Here is a 17,531-nt window from a genome sequence, read left to right on the forward strand (position 1 = left end):
TAGGAAGTGACCTAGAATTCCTTCACAGAGGCTACTAGATTTATAGCTCTCCGGGGACCTTATTCCTTGGAGGATATGAATTACTGTGTGTGTGTTCGCTCTGTCATTCAGTGCTGATAACATCATAATTTAGAACTCAGATTTTACCTCAGTTTTACAAGTCACACATTTAATTACACCATCTTTAGCTAGTGCCAATGACTGAGGTTACGTAGTCATGTGAAAGAGGGCAGGGCAGGGAAATACACAGGTACTGCCTGACGAAGAGAATGCAAATGTTAGCAAAATGGGAGGGACAGGATGAGGAGGGAGGGGAGGCTACTAGTGATGCAATGGGAGCAAAGCTTAAAACATGCAGGATGAAAACACAGCAGAGCTCTCGGTGCAAGGGCACCTGCAAACAAGAATACCGCTTTGTTAGCTGCTCTAGAAACTGACAGAACTCGTTTCAGTCTGCTGATTATTTACCAGGGCACGTCAGGATAGTGTCTGTCCCGACTTCTGTGCAGCAAGGTGCTTACTCACGTCTGTGCTGTACTGAGCACACTGAAAACCTGTTTCTGCCTGGACATAGCTTGTGTGAGTACAACAGTTTCCCGTGTGAATAACTGGGGGTTCAGCTCTCACTATTCATTGTATGAATGTTTCTGTACAGTGTCATCATGTGACAGTAGAGTGAATCATCCGCAAGTGCATCATTTACCTGGGGGGGGTATATTTGCAAAATGTATGTAAAACAGGTGATGCCTTATTCGTCTATCTCTTGTATTGTTTAGAATTGTTTATTGAATAATGAGTTTAGACTTTGGTGCTCAGAAGTGTATAACCCTTTCCAGATGCCAAGGGTTAATTCATATCTTAACCCAGCTGCTAATAGCAGTGCTGCAAACCCATACCTGTTTCTGCTTTCCATACAGGAGGAGCATTGTGCTGGGTATAGATCCCCTTTGTAGTTCCGCTTACTATTTTAAAACATAATTTACAGTTAATCTACTAAGAAAAACTATATACATTTTTTTTTATTTTTAACCCTGTGTTCTAAGGCTGGAAATAACCTCTATTGAAATGTTATGTCATTTTTAAATGAGCACACTTCAAATCAGTGTATCTCTTTAGTAGTTTGATTGATGTAATATGATCTTGGTGTGAGAAATGTCACTTTCATTTTTTTTTATTTTAAGACCTAGAAGTGATGATTTTCTGTCCTATGTCAAACTATTTATTTCTAGTTTGTTTCATTTAGCCCACACGTATGCATGTTGCATGACAAAAGAATGTTTTACTTTAACAGCAAGAAACATGAGGAGCCTGATTCTTTACAGGGGAGTTCTGTGTTATATGACATTCCAGCTTTGCATTTGTAGCATTCCACAAAGTTTATTACATTTTCACTGAAATAATAATTGTCAGAAAACCTATAACCTTGTATTTTACAAATACTAGTGTCACCTTTATAAGCCCTTTCTGCCCTTATTTGATGTAAAAGTATCTTTATGGAGATTAATTGCACTTCAACAGATATTTACTAGCAGTAACCTTTGTGCATACAAACTTTTGCTTGTTTGTGCATTTATATAGTTATAGTTGGATGTTGTGTTTATGTTTACATGTATAGAAAACGTATTCTAATTTAAAACAGATGATTCCATTTACATTCCCAAATTATTACTTTCCTTTTAAGTACAGTATTTTAAAATACAATCAGTATAATTTTAAAGAAAATATTCTGGGAACCCAGTATGGCTAAATCTGATCTGACATTCTTACTGTAAAACTGAAACCTGCACATATGGTTTGATTAGAAACCCAGATTTATCTGAATTGTAAAGTCATTATCATTAAACACAAAATGTAATAGCCCATAAAAGGTTTTATTATACACGGAGGAAAATGTTGAAAGTGTACTTTATTTATTTTGCCTGTTTTTCCTGTAATTTAGATATTCAAATTGTAGTAGTTTTCCCCCCAAATGCCCCCAGAAAGGCTGGAGTGCATTCCTTGGAATTTAAATCCCTGACTATTACGTGCTGCACATGAATATTCCATCTGCATATGGAAAAAAATGCTTTAAAATCATTAACAACTGTTTTGTTAGCAGGATTAGCATTGCTTTGCAGTCCAAGAATATACCCACTGAAAAACCTCTTGATTATTTATTTTATCTCCTCTACTGTGACTAATTAAGGACAGTTATAAAGCTGATAAAAAAATATATGCATGGAACCATGCAAAGTCAGAGTTATAAATCCTGCAAGATTCACTGCAAGTTTTTCTGTGGATGATGGATATTTTCAGGAAAAGCGTTATGACTGACTAAAGGTTTATTGGGTATTAACTTTTTTTTAAATTTATTTATACATTTATATTACAGTTCTTGTTTGGAAAATAATTTTATGCTTGTGGGGAGTCCCCACGCTGTCTTTTTAAAGGTCATTTTGCATCTGCACATAAATCTGCACTCCTTATATCAAAAGCAAACATAAGTAGCTTAAATTAAAGCTGTTGCTTCAAAAACTCTATGTCCAATTACCTTTTTATTGTAATCCGACTAAATAATGACCACAGGATATTATCTATATCAGGGTTTGACACATATAATTGAAAACTTAAGTGTGTTAGCCTGATTAATGTTTATGTGTGTGTGTATGTATATATATATATATATATATATATATATATATATATATATATATATATATATATATATATATAATTTCCAGTGGTCCACTAGTCCCAGACGACTTACAAATTAGAATTTTCCCTATCTTTAACATTGAGTGGACTAGTACATTTTTCCCTCTGGGTTAGTAGCTTTTAAACCCCTGTCTATAATATTTATTAGTGTGTATTTTTGCTGTTGTCCATTTGAGGCAGGTATATAAATTTGCTCTGGTCAAGCAATAACTGTATAAAAAGTTTTAGACTCAGGTTTCTGAAGTCAACAAAGTGTATCCCAGCCTCTCTGGCAGTATTAAAAGCAGTCAAATTAAGTGGTCAAAATATGTAATAAAACTACATGGCAAATGTATCTTTTTTAAAAGTGGAAAACGCACACATTCATAATGAAAAAACAAAATATTATATATCTTTACTTTAAAATGTATATTTGATAAATATGGCTATTAACATTCTCTAAGTATTATCAGCGTATTATTATTTAGTGATTCTATTGCAAAATAGTAATTACTTTGGTCTAGTAATCCAAGTACTTACTGTGACACTTTGTGTCTTAATATAGTGTAACAATAGAAAATAGTATTGAAGAAGAAATATAGATAGACATGGTATAATGAGTCACCAAGATTCAATGGGCACTTTTCACTTTTAACTATGAGTCATAATATTTTATGTGAGTTTCCTGAATTAGATTTGCCTTTTATGCAGCTTATTCTAACAGTGTGTGTGTGTGATTCCTCTTAAGCAAATGCCAATTTAACAAATTTCACTATATTTTTTTTTCCAATAAAACTGAATATGCAAGGATTCTTAGTCTAATTAATAATAAAAAAAAAAATCTTTGAATATGCTTGTTCTAACCATCTATTATATCTTTTATAATTTTTTTTTTTTATATGAAAATATTTTTCTTATGTATGGTAGATTAACTTTCGATGAACAGTTTTTCTTCATACTGGGCTTGACAAATCCTAGGAACCAGGGATTCAGTTTTTTACTTCTGATATAACATATGCAGATGGACTTCAGTAGCTCAAATGCAGTAACTATTTCTTAAGTGATGGTAAATCTGAGTGTTTAAAAAAAACACTAGGTTTACCTTCACTAAAACTGTAGTTTCATTCATCAGTTACTACAAAAAGGTCGCTAAACTCTCCCTTTCTGTGACGCAGCAGCTTTCTATAGTGAGCTGCTCCCACCGCCCACGGCACAGAACTAATCACCAATCAGGTGACGTTTCTATCTCCAAACCAATAGCAGTGTGTGTCATCTGACATCCTAGCACAGCTACTGGTTTAGAGGTGGAAAGTCACCTTATTGGTAAAGAGCGTTCACTTTAGTGAACTGCCGCGGCACAGAAAGGGTGAGTTTAGCACCCCCCCTTTTTTTTTCTTTTTTTTTTTTAAGTAACCGATAAATGAAACTACAGTTTATTTTTAGTGATGGTACATCCTAGCGTTTACCATCACTTTAATGGGACAAGAAACCCCATTATTTTTTTGATTTCATGATTCAGATAGAGCATGCAATTGTAAACCATTTTCTAATTTACTTCTGTTTTCACATTTTCTTTGTTCTTTTTGGTATCCTTTCTTGAAAAGCAGAGATGTTAGTTCAGGTGTATTCATGTGTCTGCCGCACTATATAGCAGCAGTTTTGCAAGAATGTTATACATTTACAAGATCACTAGATGGCAGCAGTGCTCCAGACAAGGTATATTTTCAACCAAGAATACCATGAGAACAAAGTAAATTTGATAATAGCAATAAATGCTCTGTCTGGACCATGAAAGCAAAATGTGGGGTTTTGTGTCTTTAAGCTCCCTAAAAATGGCTCTCTTGGTTTTGTGTTTTTTTTTTATATACATTTTACAAAATGTAACATTACTAGTCAATATTTATGGTAGATTTTTATTTATAAATGTTTTAAATGAACAAATTATCCCTACAGTGTGAAGTAAATGCAGCAACTTGTATACATTCTCAGTGCATGAAGACTGTGACACACTGCAAGCGGAGCGGTGCGCAGCGTGTAGATGAGACTGTGCGTGCTCAGTGTGCCCTGCCTTTTTATCGCTGAGCACTCTGCTGCGTCAGGTCGCGTAGCTGAGCGCTCAGAGATGAAATATTTGATCTTCAGAAGCGAAGCAGCTGCTTTGCCTTGCGCCGCATCATTTGCAGTGTGTCACCGCCTTAAAGGTTTGTACATGAAGCAGATGTGTGATTATGGGTTTGTATCACTCTTTTCTCCTCGTTCTAGATCTGTGGACTGAGGTCTGTTGTTTTGTATTTATTTTTTTTTTAACCACAATAATACTTTTTTTTTTTTTTTTATGCATTTTGAAAGAAAAGCTTTCAAGCATTTCCTCTATATTTTTCAGAACTGAGGGGAGAGGTGTAGGAAGTCCCCACAGACCCCTTTATGATTTTACAAAAACCCTCTTCTCCCTGTACTCAGAACTTTTATATCACTTTTATCTGTTTTTTTGTTTTTGTTAAATAATGCGTTTTCAATGTAAATTCCATCATTGATTAATATCAGTTTTAACTCAAGTCCGAAAAGAGAAAACCCTTGAAAGCTTGTCCATTAAAAAGGTAACACCAATTGCTGCAGCAGTCCTTTTTATCATCGGAATCACTGGACAAATGCAGCTACTTCAGTCATATAACCCTAAATCTTTCCTAACTCCATTGCTTTCCCCTTGAACCCCTTAGAATGTAAGTCTATAAACCCAGCTATTTGTAGATCGCCTTCATAAGAGCCGACTACAACAGTGCAATTCTCGGCAGGGCCCTCTACCCATTTGATCCCTATAAATGTTACCTTGTATACCGCCTATGTTTATAGCGCTGCGGAATCTGTTGGCGCTCTACAAATACTTGATGATGATGATGATAATAATAAAATCTTCCTTGGCCTTCTGTTTTTTGTTTTGTTATTTTGCCTTCATTGGTGCCTATTTGCAAGTCATTATCTACTGGTTCCTTAGAAAACGGTCTCTTTAGGAATGAGAGGATGCATTTTATGGTTGTGAAAACCTTTTTAGATGTGTTACCAACTTGATAGATTTATTAAAGAAATGGCCTGCAGTTAACCAGATGTGCTTTGCATTCAGCATAAACTACCCCTTGTAAATAGTCTTTATCTCTCTTTAAGAAGTTTGCAGCAGTACAGTCCCTAGTTGTAATACAAGTAATGTGTCAAATTATGAACCTTTAGTGGAGTCTCTTTGATTGTTGAAATATTTTGGCTATTGACTCAATACTAGCCTCTAAAACAAAATCAGTATTTAAATTCAGTCTAAAGGTATATTAAACTTTCCCCTCCTTCGTTCTCTTGGTATCGTTATTTGAAAAAGCAGGAATGTAAGCTTAGGAGCTAGCCCATTTTTGGTTCAGCACCTGGGTAGAGCTTGAATTTTACATTCCTGCTTTTTCAAATAAAGATACCAAAAGAACAAAGAAAAATGTATTATAGGAGTAAAAGTGAGAAAGTTGTTTAAAATTTCATGCTCTATCTGTATCATTTAAAAAAAAAAAAAATTGGGTTTCATTTTTCTTCTTTTAAGTGATTGCTAGATTAGAATCAGTTGATTTGTTTGTCCTAACTTGACCACAACAAATGAGATGATAAAGGACTTTTCAATGACTGTATAACTGAACTGCACAACACGGCAGTAGTATTAAACTGTTTACATTTATTGAAAACCTTTTATTTTGTTCCCAGAACTTGTAATGTGTTTATTAATGGATTTTTTTTTTTGTATTATTATTTAGTCTCTATTTACCACATTAAAACTAAATAAAATATAACTCTTAAGTGTATGTTTATATTCTTCTGCTGACTGACTTTACATTAAAGGGATACTAAACAATTTGAGATGGTAATGTAAAATTATAAACTGTATTTATAAATACAATTCTGCAATATTCTTTCATTATTTATTTTGTCTCCTTTTCCTGTTATTTCATTCTAATATTGTGAGCTTTTCAGTTCCTGTTAGCAATAGAAGTGCAGAACACTGTTCTTTCCTACAAAGCCATTGGCTGCACACCCTAGTGACCTATTTCTAACTGTCCCTAATTAGCCATAGCAGAGAAGATACAACATGGCAGCTCCCATTGTTTTATAGACAGAAAAACTTTACACTTATTTTGTCACTATTTAAATGGCTAGTGAAATTTTAAAAAATCCATCTATATGTTGTTCTCAGAGTAATCCTTTCTTTGAATGCATCATTCTATCTAGCATTTATTTAGTGTTTAATGTCCCTTTAATCTCCAAGTAGCAGATGTAACTGTTAAGAATACAAGCAAGTAGGCATCCAGTTTTACCCATCACTTGTGATTTTGTCCTCGAGTACAGTTGTCACTGCAGCACCCTGCCCATATGTGCAGCCAAACAAATGTCACCATTTACCTCCTGTAGAGAAGGTGTTAATTAGAACAATGACTTTGTATCTGAATATTAGAATTTTAGAAGCTTTTCACAAGTCTTTTGATAAGTTGATTAAGCTTTAATAAAAGGAACCACAGGCTATCTCTAACCTTCTTAAATCTGCGTGCGTAACCTAAACATATTTGACTAAATTGTGTTAGTTGTAAAAGTTACTGCCAGTTAATAAAAAAAAAAATAATACATGCACAACTTAGTTTTGTTTTTACTACAAGATAGAATTTACAAATGCATTAGAAGAATTTGTATCATTTTAAAATGTCATTAGGGGATGAAAAAATATATTGATTATAATTTCATTAGTGTTGGTGAGAGGTGTCCAGGGGTGATCTGCTCTGTCCTCCCACCAGAAGGCCTTTATGTGTGCATAGCGCACACTTGTACTCTGACAGGCCTGGCTACACATATACAGAGTAGCAGGCAGTTCACAGCATGGGGAACGGCAGCACAAATGTATGTTGGGATGCAGCACGGTTGTTGAGAAACTCAGCACTTGTTCAAAAATGTAAAGCTCCAAGCCCCAGCAGAGCCTCTCATCCTTTTGAAGATGTGATTTTAAATGGACACTAAAGCAGGGCTTGACAAACCCCAGCACCAGGGAGCCATTAACTAAAATTATGCCCTGGATTAGAGTCCCAAAAAACCCATGGGTGCCCTTGCTACCAGCCACTAAAACTCTAGCTTGAGGAGGCTGGATCATTTCTAGCCTTGCAGCTGTGAAATTTAGTAAAAGTTTGCTTTGTATGTGTTTACACACAGGGCTGGATATTGCCACTAGTCCTGGATGAGTAAGACATTTGGATATCTTTAACATTGAGTGGGTTAGTAACCTTTCCCCTCTGACTAGTACAGTATAGTGATATTTTTCACCCCTGTATGTGTGCATGCATTTTTATATATTTAGATCTCATAGGGATGGGCAAAAGTTTATGGCTCCTAAATGTTGAACATATGTGCAGAGCCCTGCACTAAAGTAATTGTTTTTCAATGTTGCTTCTGAGGGATCCTGTATTCTGAAAATAAAAAACAAATTACTATTCACCAATAGAGCAGAAGCATTTCAGCCAGTGAGCCATCAGTCCACAAGGCCTGGTTGTACACAGGCATGCACTGTTTGCTTCTAAATTATATATCTAGCTATATTTAGTACTGTGTTAATCGCTTATTTTTATGAATTAGAAAAATGCAAAGCAAGTGAACAGAAGAAAATTTTTAAATCCAATCAATATTTATTTTGACCACACTTTTCCTTCTAAACAGCATACATTCTTCTAGGTATACTTGCAACATGTTCCAAACATATTAGAGAACTAACCACAGTTCTTCTGTGGATTTAGACAGCCTAAGTTGCTTCTGTCTCCATTTAATCCCAGACAGACTTGATAATGTTGAGGCTCTGTAGGGCCATACCATCACTTCTAGGACTCTTTGTTCTTCTTTACACTGAAAATAGTTCTTAAGGACTTTGGCTATATGTTTGGGTTTGTTGTCATGCTGCTGAATACATTTGGGGCCAATCAGATGCCTCCCTGATGGCTTTGCATGATGGCTAAGTATCTACCCGTACTCAGCATTGAGGAAACCATTAATCCTGATCAAATCCCACCTCAACTCTGAACAAATCCCCCATACTCCATTTTTAGAAATGCAGCCCCAAACTTTAAAAAAACTTCCAAAATGCTCTACTTTTGCCTGCAGACAATACATTCTTGTACCGTTCTCCAGTTCTATGGCAAACCGACTGTCTTCTTCTACAGCCAAATATACAACTGCTTCAATTTTTTTTTGCATACTTGAGTCACTTGGCCTTATTTCCACGCCAGAGGTATGGCTTTTTGGCCACATGTCTTCTATGAGGACCACTTCTGACCTGACTTCTCAGGACAGATGGGTCTACCAGGGTCTCACTGTTTTTTGCCAATTCTGTGCTGATGGCACTGCTGGAAATCTTCCGATTGCAAAGGGAAGTAAGCATGATATGTCTTTCATCGGCTGCACTGTTACCTTGGCCAACCACTGCATCAATGGTCCTCAACGTTGCACATTTCTTTGTACTTCTTCAGAAGAACTTGGACGGCACATCTGGAAACCCCTGTCTGTATTGAATTTTCTACCTCTGAGAGACCTTGCTGATGCAGTATAACTACCTTGTGTCTTGTTGCTGTGCTCAGTCTTCCCATGGTATATACCTGTGTGGTTTTTTTGTTTTTGTTTTTTTACTTTAAACTGTCTTTAGCAACCTTGCATTGTTAGCAGAGTTCAGCTGTTACTCACCTGGTTTTATTCCTTCTACCAGGCTATTTTGTTTCAGTTAATGATTTGTGTTTTAAACCTACATATCACACTTATGATTATTAGCACCTGTTTGATATAATTGTTTAATCATGCACCTGACTATATGCCTACACAATCCCTGACTTTGCACAAGTGTTTCTAAAAGAATTGATGCAGTTTTATATATAAATCGATTTATTTACTTTTTCTTATTACTTACGCTTTGTTGCGTAGGTCCGCTGCTGACTGTATGTGTGTGTGTGTATGTATACATTAGTCCCATCCAATATAAAGCACTCAACAGGGTTTTATACATCAATACCACATTTATTAAGTGACGTTTCGTGGGTGTTAGCCCCGTCCTCAGGCTAACACCCCGAAACGTCACTTAATAAATGTGGTATTGATATATATAAGACCCGGTGAGTGCTTTATATTGGATGGGACTGTTTGATACACTTAATGCACCCTGCGCAGCTGATGGGATAAGAGAGTGCGGCGCTCTACGTGGGATTGAGATATATATATATATATATATATATATATATATATATATATACATATATATATATATATATATAGGGAGTGCAGAATTATTAGGCAAATGAGTATTTTGACCACATCATCCTCTTTATGCATGTTGTCTTACTCCAAGCTGTATAGGCTCGAAAGCCTACTACCAATTAAGCATATTAGGTGATGTGCATCTCTGTAATGAGAAGGGGTGTGGTCTAATGACATCAACACCCTATATCAGGTGTGCATAATTATTAGGCAACTTCCTTTCCTTTGGCAAAATGGGTCAAAAGAAGGACTTGACAGGCTCAGAAAAGTCAAAAATAGTGAGATATCTTGCAGAGGGATGCAGCACTCTTAAAATTGCAAAGCTTCTGAAGCGTGATCATCGAACAATCAAGCGTTTCATTCAAAATAGTCAACAGGGTCGCAAGAAGCGTGTGGAAAAACCAAGGCGCAAAATAACTGCCCATGAACTGAGAAAAGTCAAGCGTGCAGCTGCCAAGATGCCACTTGCCACCAGTTTGGCCATATTTCAGAGCTGCAACATCACTGGAGTTCCCAAAAGCACAAGGTGTGCAATACTCAGAGACATGGCCAAGGTAAGAAAGGCTGAAAGACGACCACCACTGAACAAGACACACAAGCTGAAACGTCAAGACTGGGCCAAGAAATATCTCAAGACTGATTTTTCTAAGGTTTTATGGACTGATGAAATGAGAGTGAGTCTTGATGGGCCAGATGGATGGGCCCGTGGCTGGATTGGTAAAGGGCAGAGAGCTCCAGTCCGACTCAGATGCCAGCAAGGTGGAGGTGGAGTACTGGTTTGGGCTGGTATCATCAAAGATGAGCTTGTGGGGCCTTTTCGGGTTGAGGATGGAGTCAAGCTCAACTCCCAGTCCTACTGCCAGTTTCTGGAAGACACCTTCTTCAAGCAGTGGTACAGGAAGAATGATTTTCATGCAGGACAATGCTCCATCACACGCGTCCAAGTACTCCACAGCGTGGCTGGCAAGAAAGGGTATAAAAGAAGAAAATCTAATGACATGGCCTCCTTGTTCACCTGATCTGAACCCCATTGAGAACCTGTGGTCCATCATCAAATGTGAGATTTACAAGGAGGGAAAACAGTACACCTCTCTGAACAGTGTCTGGGAGGCTGTGGTTGCTGCTGCACGCAATGTTGATGGTGAACAGATCAAAACACTGACAGAATCCATGGATGGCAGGCTTTTGAGTGTCCTTGCAAAGAAAGGTGGCTATATTGGTCACTGATTTGTTTTTGTTTTGTTTTTGAATGTCAGAAATGTATATTTGTGAATGTTGAGATGTTATATTGGTTTCACTGGTAAAAATAAATAATTGAAATGGGTATATATTTGTTTTTTGTTAAGTTGCCTAATAATTATGCACAGTAATAGTCACCTGCACACACAGATATCCCCCTAAAATATCTATAACTAAAAACTACTTCCAAAACTATTCAGCTTTGATATTAATGAGTTTTTTGGGTTCATTGAGAACATGGTTGTTTTTGTTCAATAATAAAATTAATCCTCAAAAATACAACTTGCCTAATAATTCTGCACTCCCTGTATATATATACACACATCTTCTGATAGTGCACTTGCTTTCATGGTTGGCGCATGCTCAATGCTTACATTAGCATATGCAATATACACTGAATTTCAATTCTGAAGCATCACAATTTACTGTTTTTTATTGGAGAACCATCTGTAAGTATTGTAAACCTGTTCAGGCCAAATGAGAGTACATTGTGAAATAAAAATAGGCACATGCTTTCACATTTTAATTGAAAGTATGGCCCGGAAGAGCCCTCAGATGGTATGTGAAGTTATATTTTTTTTTTTTTCCAACCCCCAACATTATTGGCTAACAACTAAGCAGTATATTATAATAAAATGCTTACATTTTAATGTAAGCACTTTAGGATCATTCCCTGTCCCTTTTTAATATGCCCTCACTTTTTTTCCTTGTGAAGGTTGAAATAAATAGATTTTTTTTTCTCACTGAAAGCAAATGACATGACTTGTAGCTAATTTGATTTAATTAAAACGTTTTTCAATGTTTCTAGTCTTTCTAAGGTCTTGATGATCTAAAGGTCTCTGGGCTGGCGAGATTATTAAAGGAACAGTAAACGCCAAAAATGCTAAAAAGCTAGATTATCCCTTTATGACCCATTCCCCAATTTTGCATAACCAACACTGTTACAAATCCTCAACTGTACACATGTACGCAGACGACACGGTAATCTATGCAAACAAATCTGATCTGCCTCAGCTTAAAGCAGTGCTCCAAGACCAGTTCAGAGGTAGAAAAGTGGATCTCAACAAAACAAACTCTTCCTAAACACTGACAAAACTGTCACAATGATCTTTGGAACTGGGCCTAAATTGCACAAATTACAAAATTCCCATCTACTCATCAAAACAAAATCCAATTGCACGCTGACCACAGTCCACTCTTTCAAATAATTGGGTATGTTCTTAGACCCTAATCTATCTTTTGGCCTCCACATAGAAAAACTTGCATCTAAACTTTATCCAAAATTAGGTGCCCTGTACAGAAACAAATCTTGCCTCAGCCCTACAGTAAAGGAAAAGATTGTACAGCAAATGCTGATGCCTATCATGGGGACGTAGTATACGCACCTGCACCGCAAACTCACCTTAATAAACTTAATACATTGTATAACTCGTTCTGCCGCTTTGTGCTACAATGTAACTACAAGACCCAACTTTGTGACATGCTAAAAGAACTAAACTGGCTGACGCTGGAATCCAGACGCACCCTCCATCTTTCCTGCCTTGTGTTTAAGTGCCTTTCTGGAAAGCTCCCACCCTACCTGAGCAGAATGTTCTCCCCGGCTATTCCCACCTCCTATAACCTCCGATACAGTACCAGGACATTATTTAGCTTGCCTCAATACAAAAAGAAAGCAGCTCGATCCTCCTTTTCCTACCGAGCGCCACAGTTATAGAGTGACCTCCCGCACACTTTCAAACCTTCCCCAAGCCTAATATCCTCTCTACATATCTCAAAACAGAATGCACCTGTCATGGTTGATTATATATTTCTTACCTGTTCTATGTAAAACTTTTGCATCTATTGTGTATTATTATTGTTTTTGAATTTTATTGTACCCTATTGTATCAATGCAATGTTTTGTGGACTCAGGACATACTTGAAAACGAGAGAAATCTCAATGTATCCTTCCTGGTAAAATATTTTATAAATAAATAACATTTTACCTCTGTGATTAACTGTGAAATTCATTCAGATAAGAGGCGACCTTCTTGGGCTTAGAAATTGGCATATGAGCCTACTTGGGTTAAACTTTTAACTAAGAATACCAAGAGAACAAAGCAAATTTGATGATAAAAGTAAATTGGAAAGTTGTTTAAAATTTACATGACCTATCTGAATTATGAAAGTTTAATTTGGACTTTACTGTCCCTTTTTTAAAGAATGCCCGCCGGTATTTCGATTTCCCTGGTGGAATGATCTTAAGTTGCTTTTTATCCTTAAAACACAGTGTTTCGCTAAGGGGCGTATACTGCATTTTTGTATGTTGTGTGCACAATAGAATTTGTATTTTAATAATTGGACAATTGGCACAAAAATTCACAGGAAAAAAATGTATTGTTACAGTGTATTAAAAATCGTAACAAAATTCTTCACCAAAAATTTTTTTTTATAAAAAACATAACATTTTGTATATAAATTACACAAATATAAATTTTTATTAAATATGCACAGCGTAAATTGTAATTTAAGTACACTGAATGCACAAAAAACACACAGAAATTAGTACTTATAAGTATAAAATACAATTTGTTTTTTTTTAGTTTTTTTCTTAAAATGGACTGAACATGGGCATATATATATATAAAAAAAAAAAAAACTCTCTGATCCCAGTGTAATTCGGTAAAGATTTTCAGACTACAGATCTCATTTGCAAACCAAAAGGTGGTGAGCGTTTCTCAAAAACCCTAATAGAAAAACACATACATTCGAAAATATAGGTGATTTTAAGAAGTTCTACCCAGAAAGCAACATAATGTGAATTATATTGGCTGCAGGATTTACTTTTAAAGTGCCCCCTGCTAACTTCGCTCCATAATGCGGTGTCCCTTTCCAGCGAGCTTCATTACTTTCAATAGGAAATATCTCGCCACTCGCAGGGACTGCCCCTTTTTTTTTTATGCCAATTCCACCAGAGCAGCCCCTGCGAGGGTCAGTGAGAAAAGCCATGTTTGAACTTGCGATGTTTAGATCCTCGGGCCCTAAGTACAGGTGAAAATATTGCTGCATTTAAATAATTTATTTTAGGATTTCTTTACTTGTTTAGTGATTTTCTTGTAAAACATTGTGATTGTACATGATGTAAAAAGGTTGTTTACTGTTCAGATAAGTGGCATTATTATTGCCTATTAGACATAAGTTCTTTAATAACTTATTTCTTAGTAATGCTGTATGCCATAGACTCATAGTATGACCTTGGCAACATTGTTGTACCCTGGGTATTTTATTGTAAAAAATAAAATTAAAAAAATCAATTTTCATTTAATGATTCAATTAATGTCAGTTTGACATTTTAACACTACTTATTATTGCAAATGAATGTTGCAGCTAACATTTATTTTGACTATTTTAAGCATGAGACAAAATACACTGATGTCTATGTCTATGAAAAATGTAATTGAATTTGTCAGCATTATATTACATAAGTGCCAATAACTTATTTCTGCCCAGCAAGATGACTGCATATATTTCTTAAAGTGGAAGTGCTGGTTCACTCTGGGGTTGCATATTCCTAATTATATAGGGGTTTGCAATTTGACCAAGCTTAAAGGGACATGAAACCCACATATTTTCTTTAATGATTTAAAAAGAGAATGCAGTAATAAGAAAGAGAATGTGTAATAAGAAATTACTGTTTTGCTGTAGAATGACCTGGCCAAGCCTAAATAGTTTTGAAATCTTGTTTGCTCCATTTGATTTTTTTTTTTAGAAGTCAAACTCCACCCTCCATTTGCCTTGATTTTAGTAGCGGTCATTATGATATGATAAACTGTATTGATTTGCACTTATCTGCTGAAACCAATTAGGGAAAGCTATAGGTTAGCCATGAGAAGTCTACAGTATGCATTTCCAGTTGTGTTGAATAGTTAATTTTGTCTAAATCGGAACAACGTTCAGATGTAAACAAATTGAAATCTCACGATCGTGCATGAGATTTCAATGATGGGATCGGGTCAGACGGGCGTCCCTATGATGCTAAGGCACACCCACCATGACCCTATCCCATTCTGGAAGCGCCGTTGTCTTCAGGACAGCCAAACAGGCTAGGACGTTCCATGCCGTCTTTATGGGACTAAAGCCCAGCACAGTTAGGACGGCATGGAATGTCCCAACGGCGTTAAAAGGTTAATTTAAAAGGGGCAAATTAAATAATGAAAGCTGTTTCTAAGTTATTGTACTACCAGGGATGGGCGAATATGGTGAAAGTGCTATTTGTTTGGTAAAACTAATAGTCTTGTGGACTTTAATTTTGGACAATCAAATGTTAATAGGTATGAAAATCCATTAAAATTCAGTAATCAAATAATTTTCTTTTAATGTTCCTTTCATTTTTGAATGTTTATAATTAGATTGAATATTCACAATTTTTAATGTAACATTCAATTTAACAAATACTATTCAGAACTCATATAGTTCATGTGGTAGGGAATTCAGTAAATTGATACATAATAGATACAAATATATCAATTCAATTTTTTTTTATTTTGAATATTGCATAGTTCGATTCCAATTATGTAATATTCCAATTAGAAAAATTTGAATTGAATATTACATTTAAAGTAGGGTTGCACCGATACCAAGTATTTGCATGAGTACTTGTACTCGTGCAAATGCACTGATACTTAAACTGATACCTCCAATTCCTACCCATACGCCATCTTGTGGCATTTTTCAAACTGCATGTTCCCATTTCATTTTAATCTGTAGTGGAGACTTAACTAAAAATTGTTCACTTCTGTTCTGCCAATACAAATTGCTGTTATTTGTATTATTGTACGTCAGAGCAGTGCTCCAAAAGCTGCTACTATACAGCTGGAAGCCTACCTGTGAGAGATCACTAAACTGAGATTTATGTTAAAATATTTTTTATTAAGCAGAAAACATCACATTACATATCAATAAGCATTAATAACCCAGTACATCATAGTATAAGTTAGACATCTCATTCCCATGGTGTGATTATATTTGGCTTTTTTTTTTCCTTCATAGTGATGTTTCACCATAAACTGAGATTTAATGGCCCAAAAATATCTTTCTGACCCATGCAGTAGTGTGAAAGACTGTTCAGGTTAGCGTCAAACGTCCTTACTGATTGCAGAAACAGACTTATAGCTAAACATGCAGAGATGCTTCTGTTCCTTAATAAGAACTTGAAACTAACTTTTGAAAAAAATATTCTAATTGCTAGATTGACTGTTATACAGCTAGTTCTCATATTGTACAATTATGCTCAAAACATACTGTACTCTGATTAACATCCTTAGCCAGGGCTGGACTGGGAATAAAAAGCAGCCCTGGAAAAATATGAAGACCACCTCTATTTTCTGTTGAGTCAGAATGCAAATGCCCTATTTTTCTCAAAGGGGATTGCTGGGATACTCCTTCCCCAATATTTTCAGAATTATATTAAATTATATTACTTTGTATTAAGTACAAATGTCAGATTGATGAGTTATACAGGCACCCTACAAACAAATTGCATCCAGTAATCACCCCTTTAAATTATAGCTTTCCAGCCCCAGCTGCTGCAGCTGTTATTTATTGTTGTTATTATTATGTTATTGTAATTTTTTTTTTTTATAAACATGTTCTGTGACAATAAACACATAAAACTGTTTTATTATTTCAAAATGTCTTTTGAGATACAGTTCATAATTATAAAGAAGCAATCTTAAACCATTAGTCTGTATTGTGCTTGGTTAACTGTCATGACATAAAAAAAAAGGTATCGGTAATTGGTATCGGTGAGTATTTGAAAAAAAGTATCGTTACTTGTACTTAGTCTTACAAAAATGCTATTGGTGCAACCCTAATTTAAAGATACTAAGATAGTATTTAGAAATACTATATTAAATTAAACGAATGTTAGAATATTGTACAAATGTGTGTGTTTGATTAATTTTTCAAATATTGCAAAACATTCGCCCTTCCCTATCTACTACCAATGAATAAACATTTTATATGAAAATCTTAGTGTTACTGAGATTTTCTAATTTATATTTATGTCTACTTAAAATATTTAAAAATGATCCGCTTTTTCATTAGGTCATTATTGAATTCAAGGGAAGCTCTACAAGCACATACTCTATGTCTAATTGATTGAATGCCTAAATGCAAACAGGACATTGAAGACATAAGGAAAGGTCAGGAAGTTGAATTCTACCTTCAGTCACAGAACAGGAAAAGTAGATTTAGGCTACAGCACATGGGGTTTCATTTGTGTTACAGGGCAAAAGAAATTCTCACTATTGTCTTCAGTTATTTTTAGAAAATCATTCATCTGG

At 35.5% G+C, this 17,531-nt stretch overlaps 1 protein-coding gene across 1 annotated transcript in view; it reads left to right on the top strand.

Moving 5' to 3' along the window:
• The first annotated feature begins 350 nt into the window (after positions 1 to 350).
• HS3ST1 (heparan sulfate-glucosamine 3-sulfotransferase 1) overlaps positions 351 to 17,531 on the top strand; it is a 30,532-nt gene continuing 13,351 nt past the window's right edge. Inside the window, exon 1 of the mRNA XM_053700894.1 lies at positions 351 to 579. The gene's annotated coding sequence lies outside the window, so the exon portion shown is untranslated. The remainder of the gene's footprint in view (positions 580 to 17,531) is intronic.

The sequence above is a fragment of the Bombina bombina genome, chromosome 2, assembly GCF_027579735.1.
Source record: "Bombina bombina isolate aBomBom1 chromosome 2, aBomBom1.pri, whole genome shotgun sequence".
NCBI lineage: Eukaryota > Metazoa > Chordata > Amphibia > Anura > Bombinatoridae > Bombina > Bombina bombina.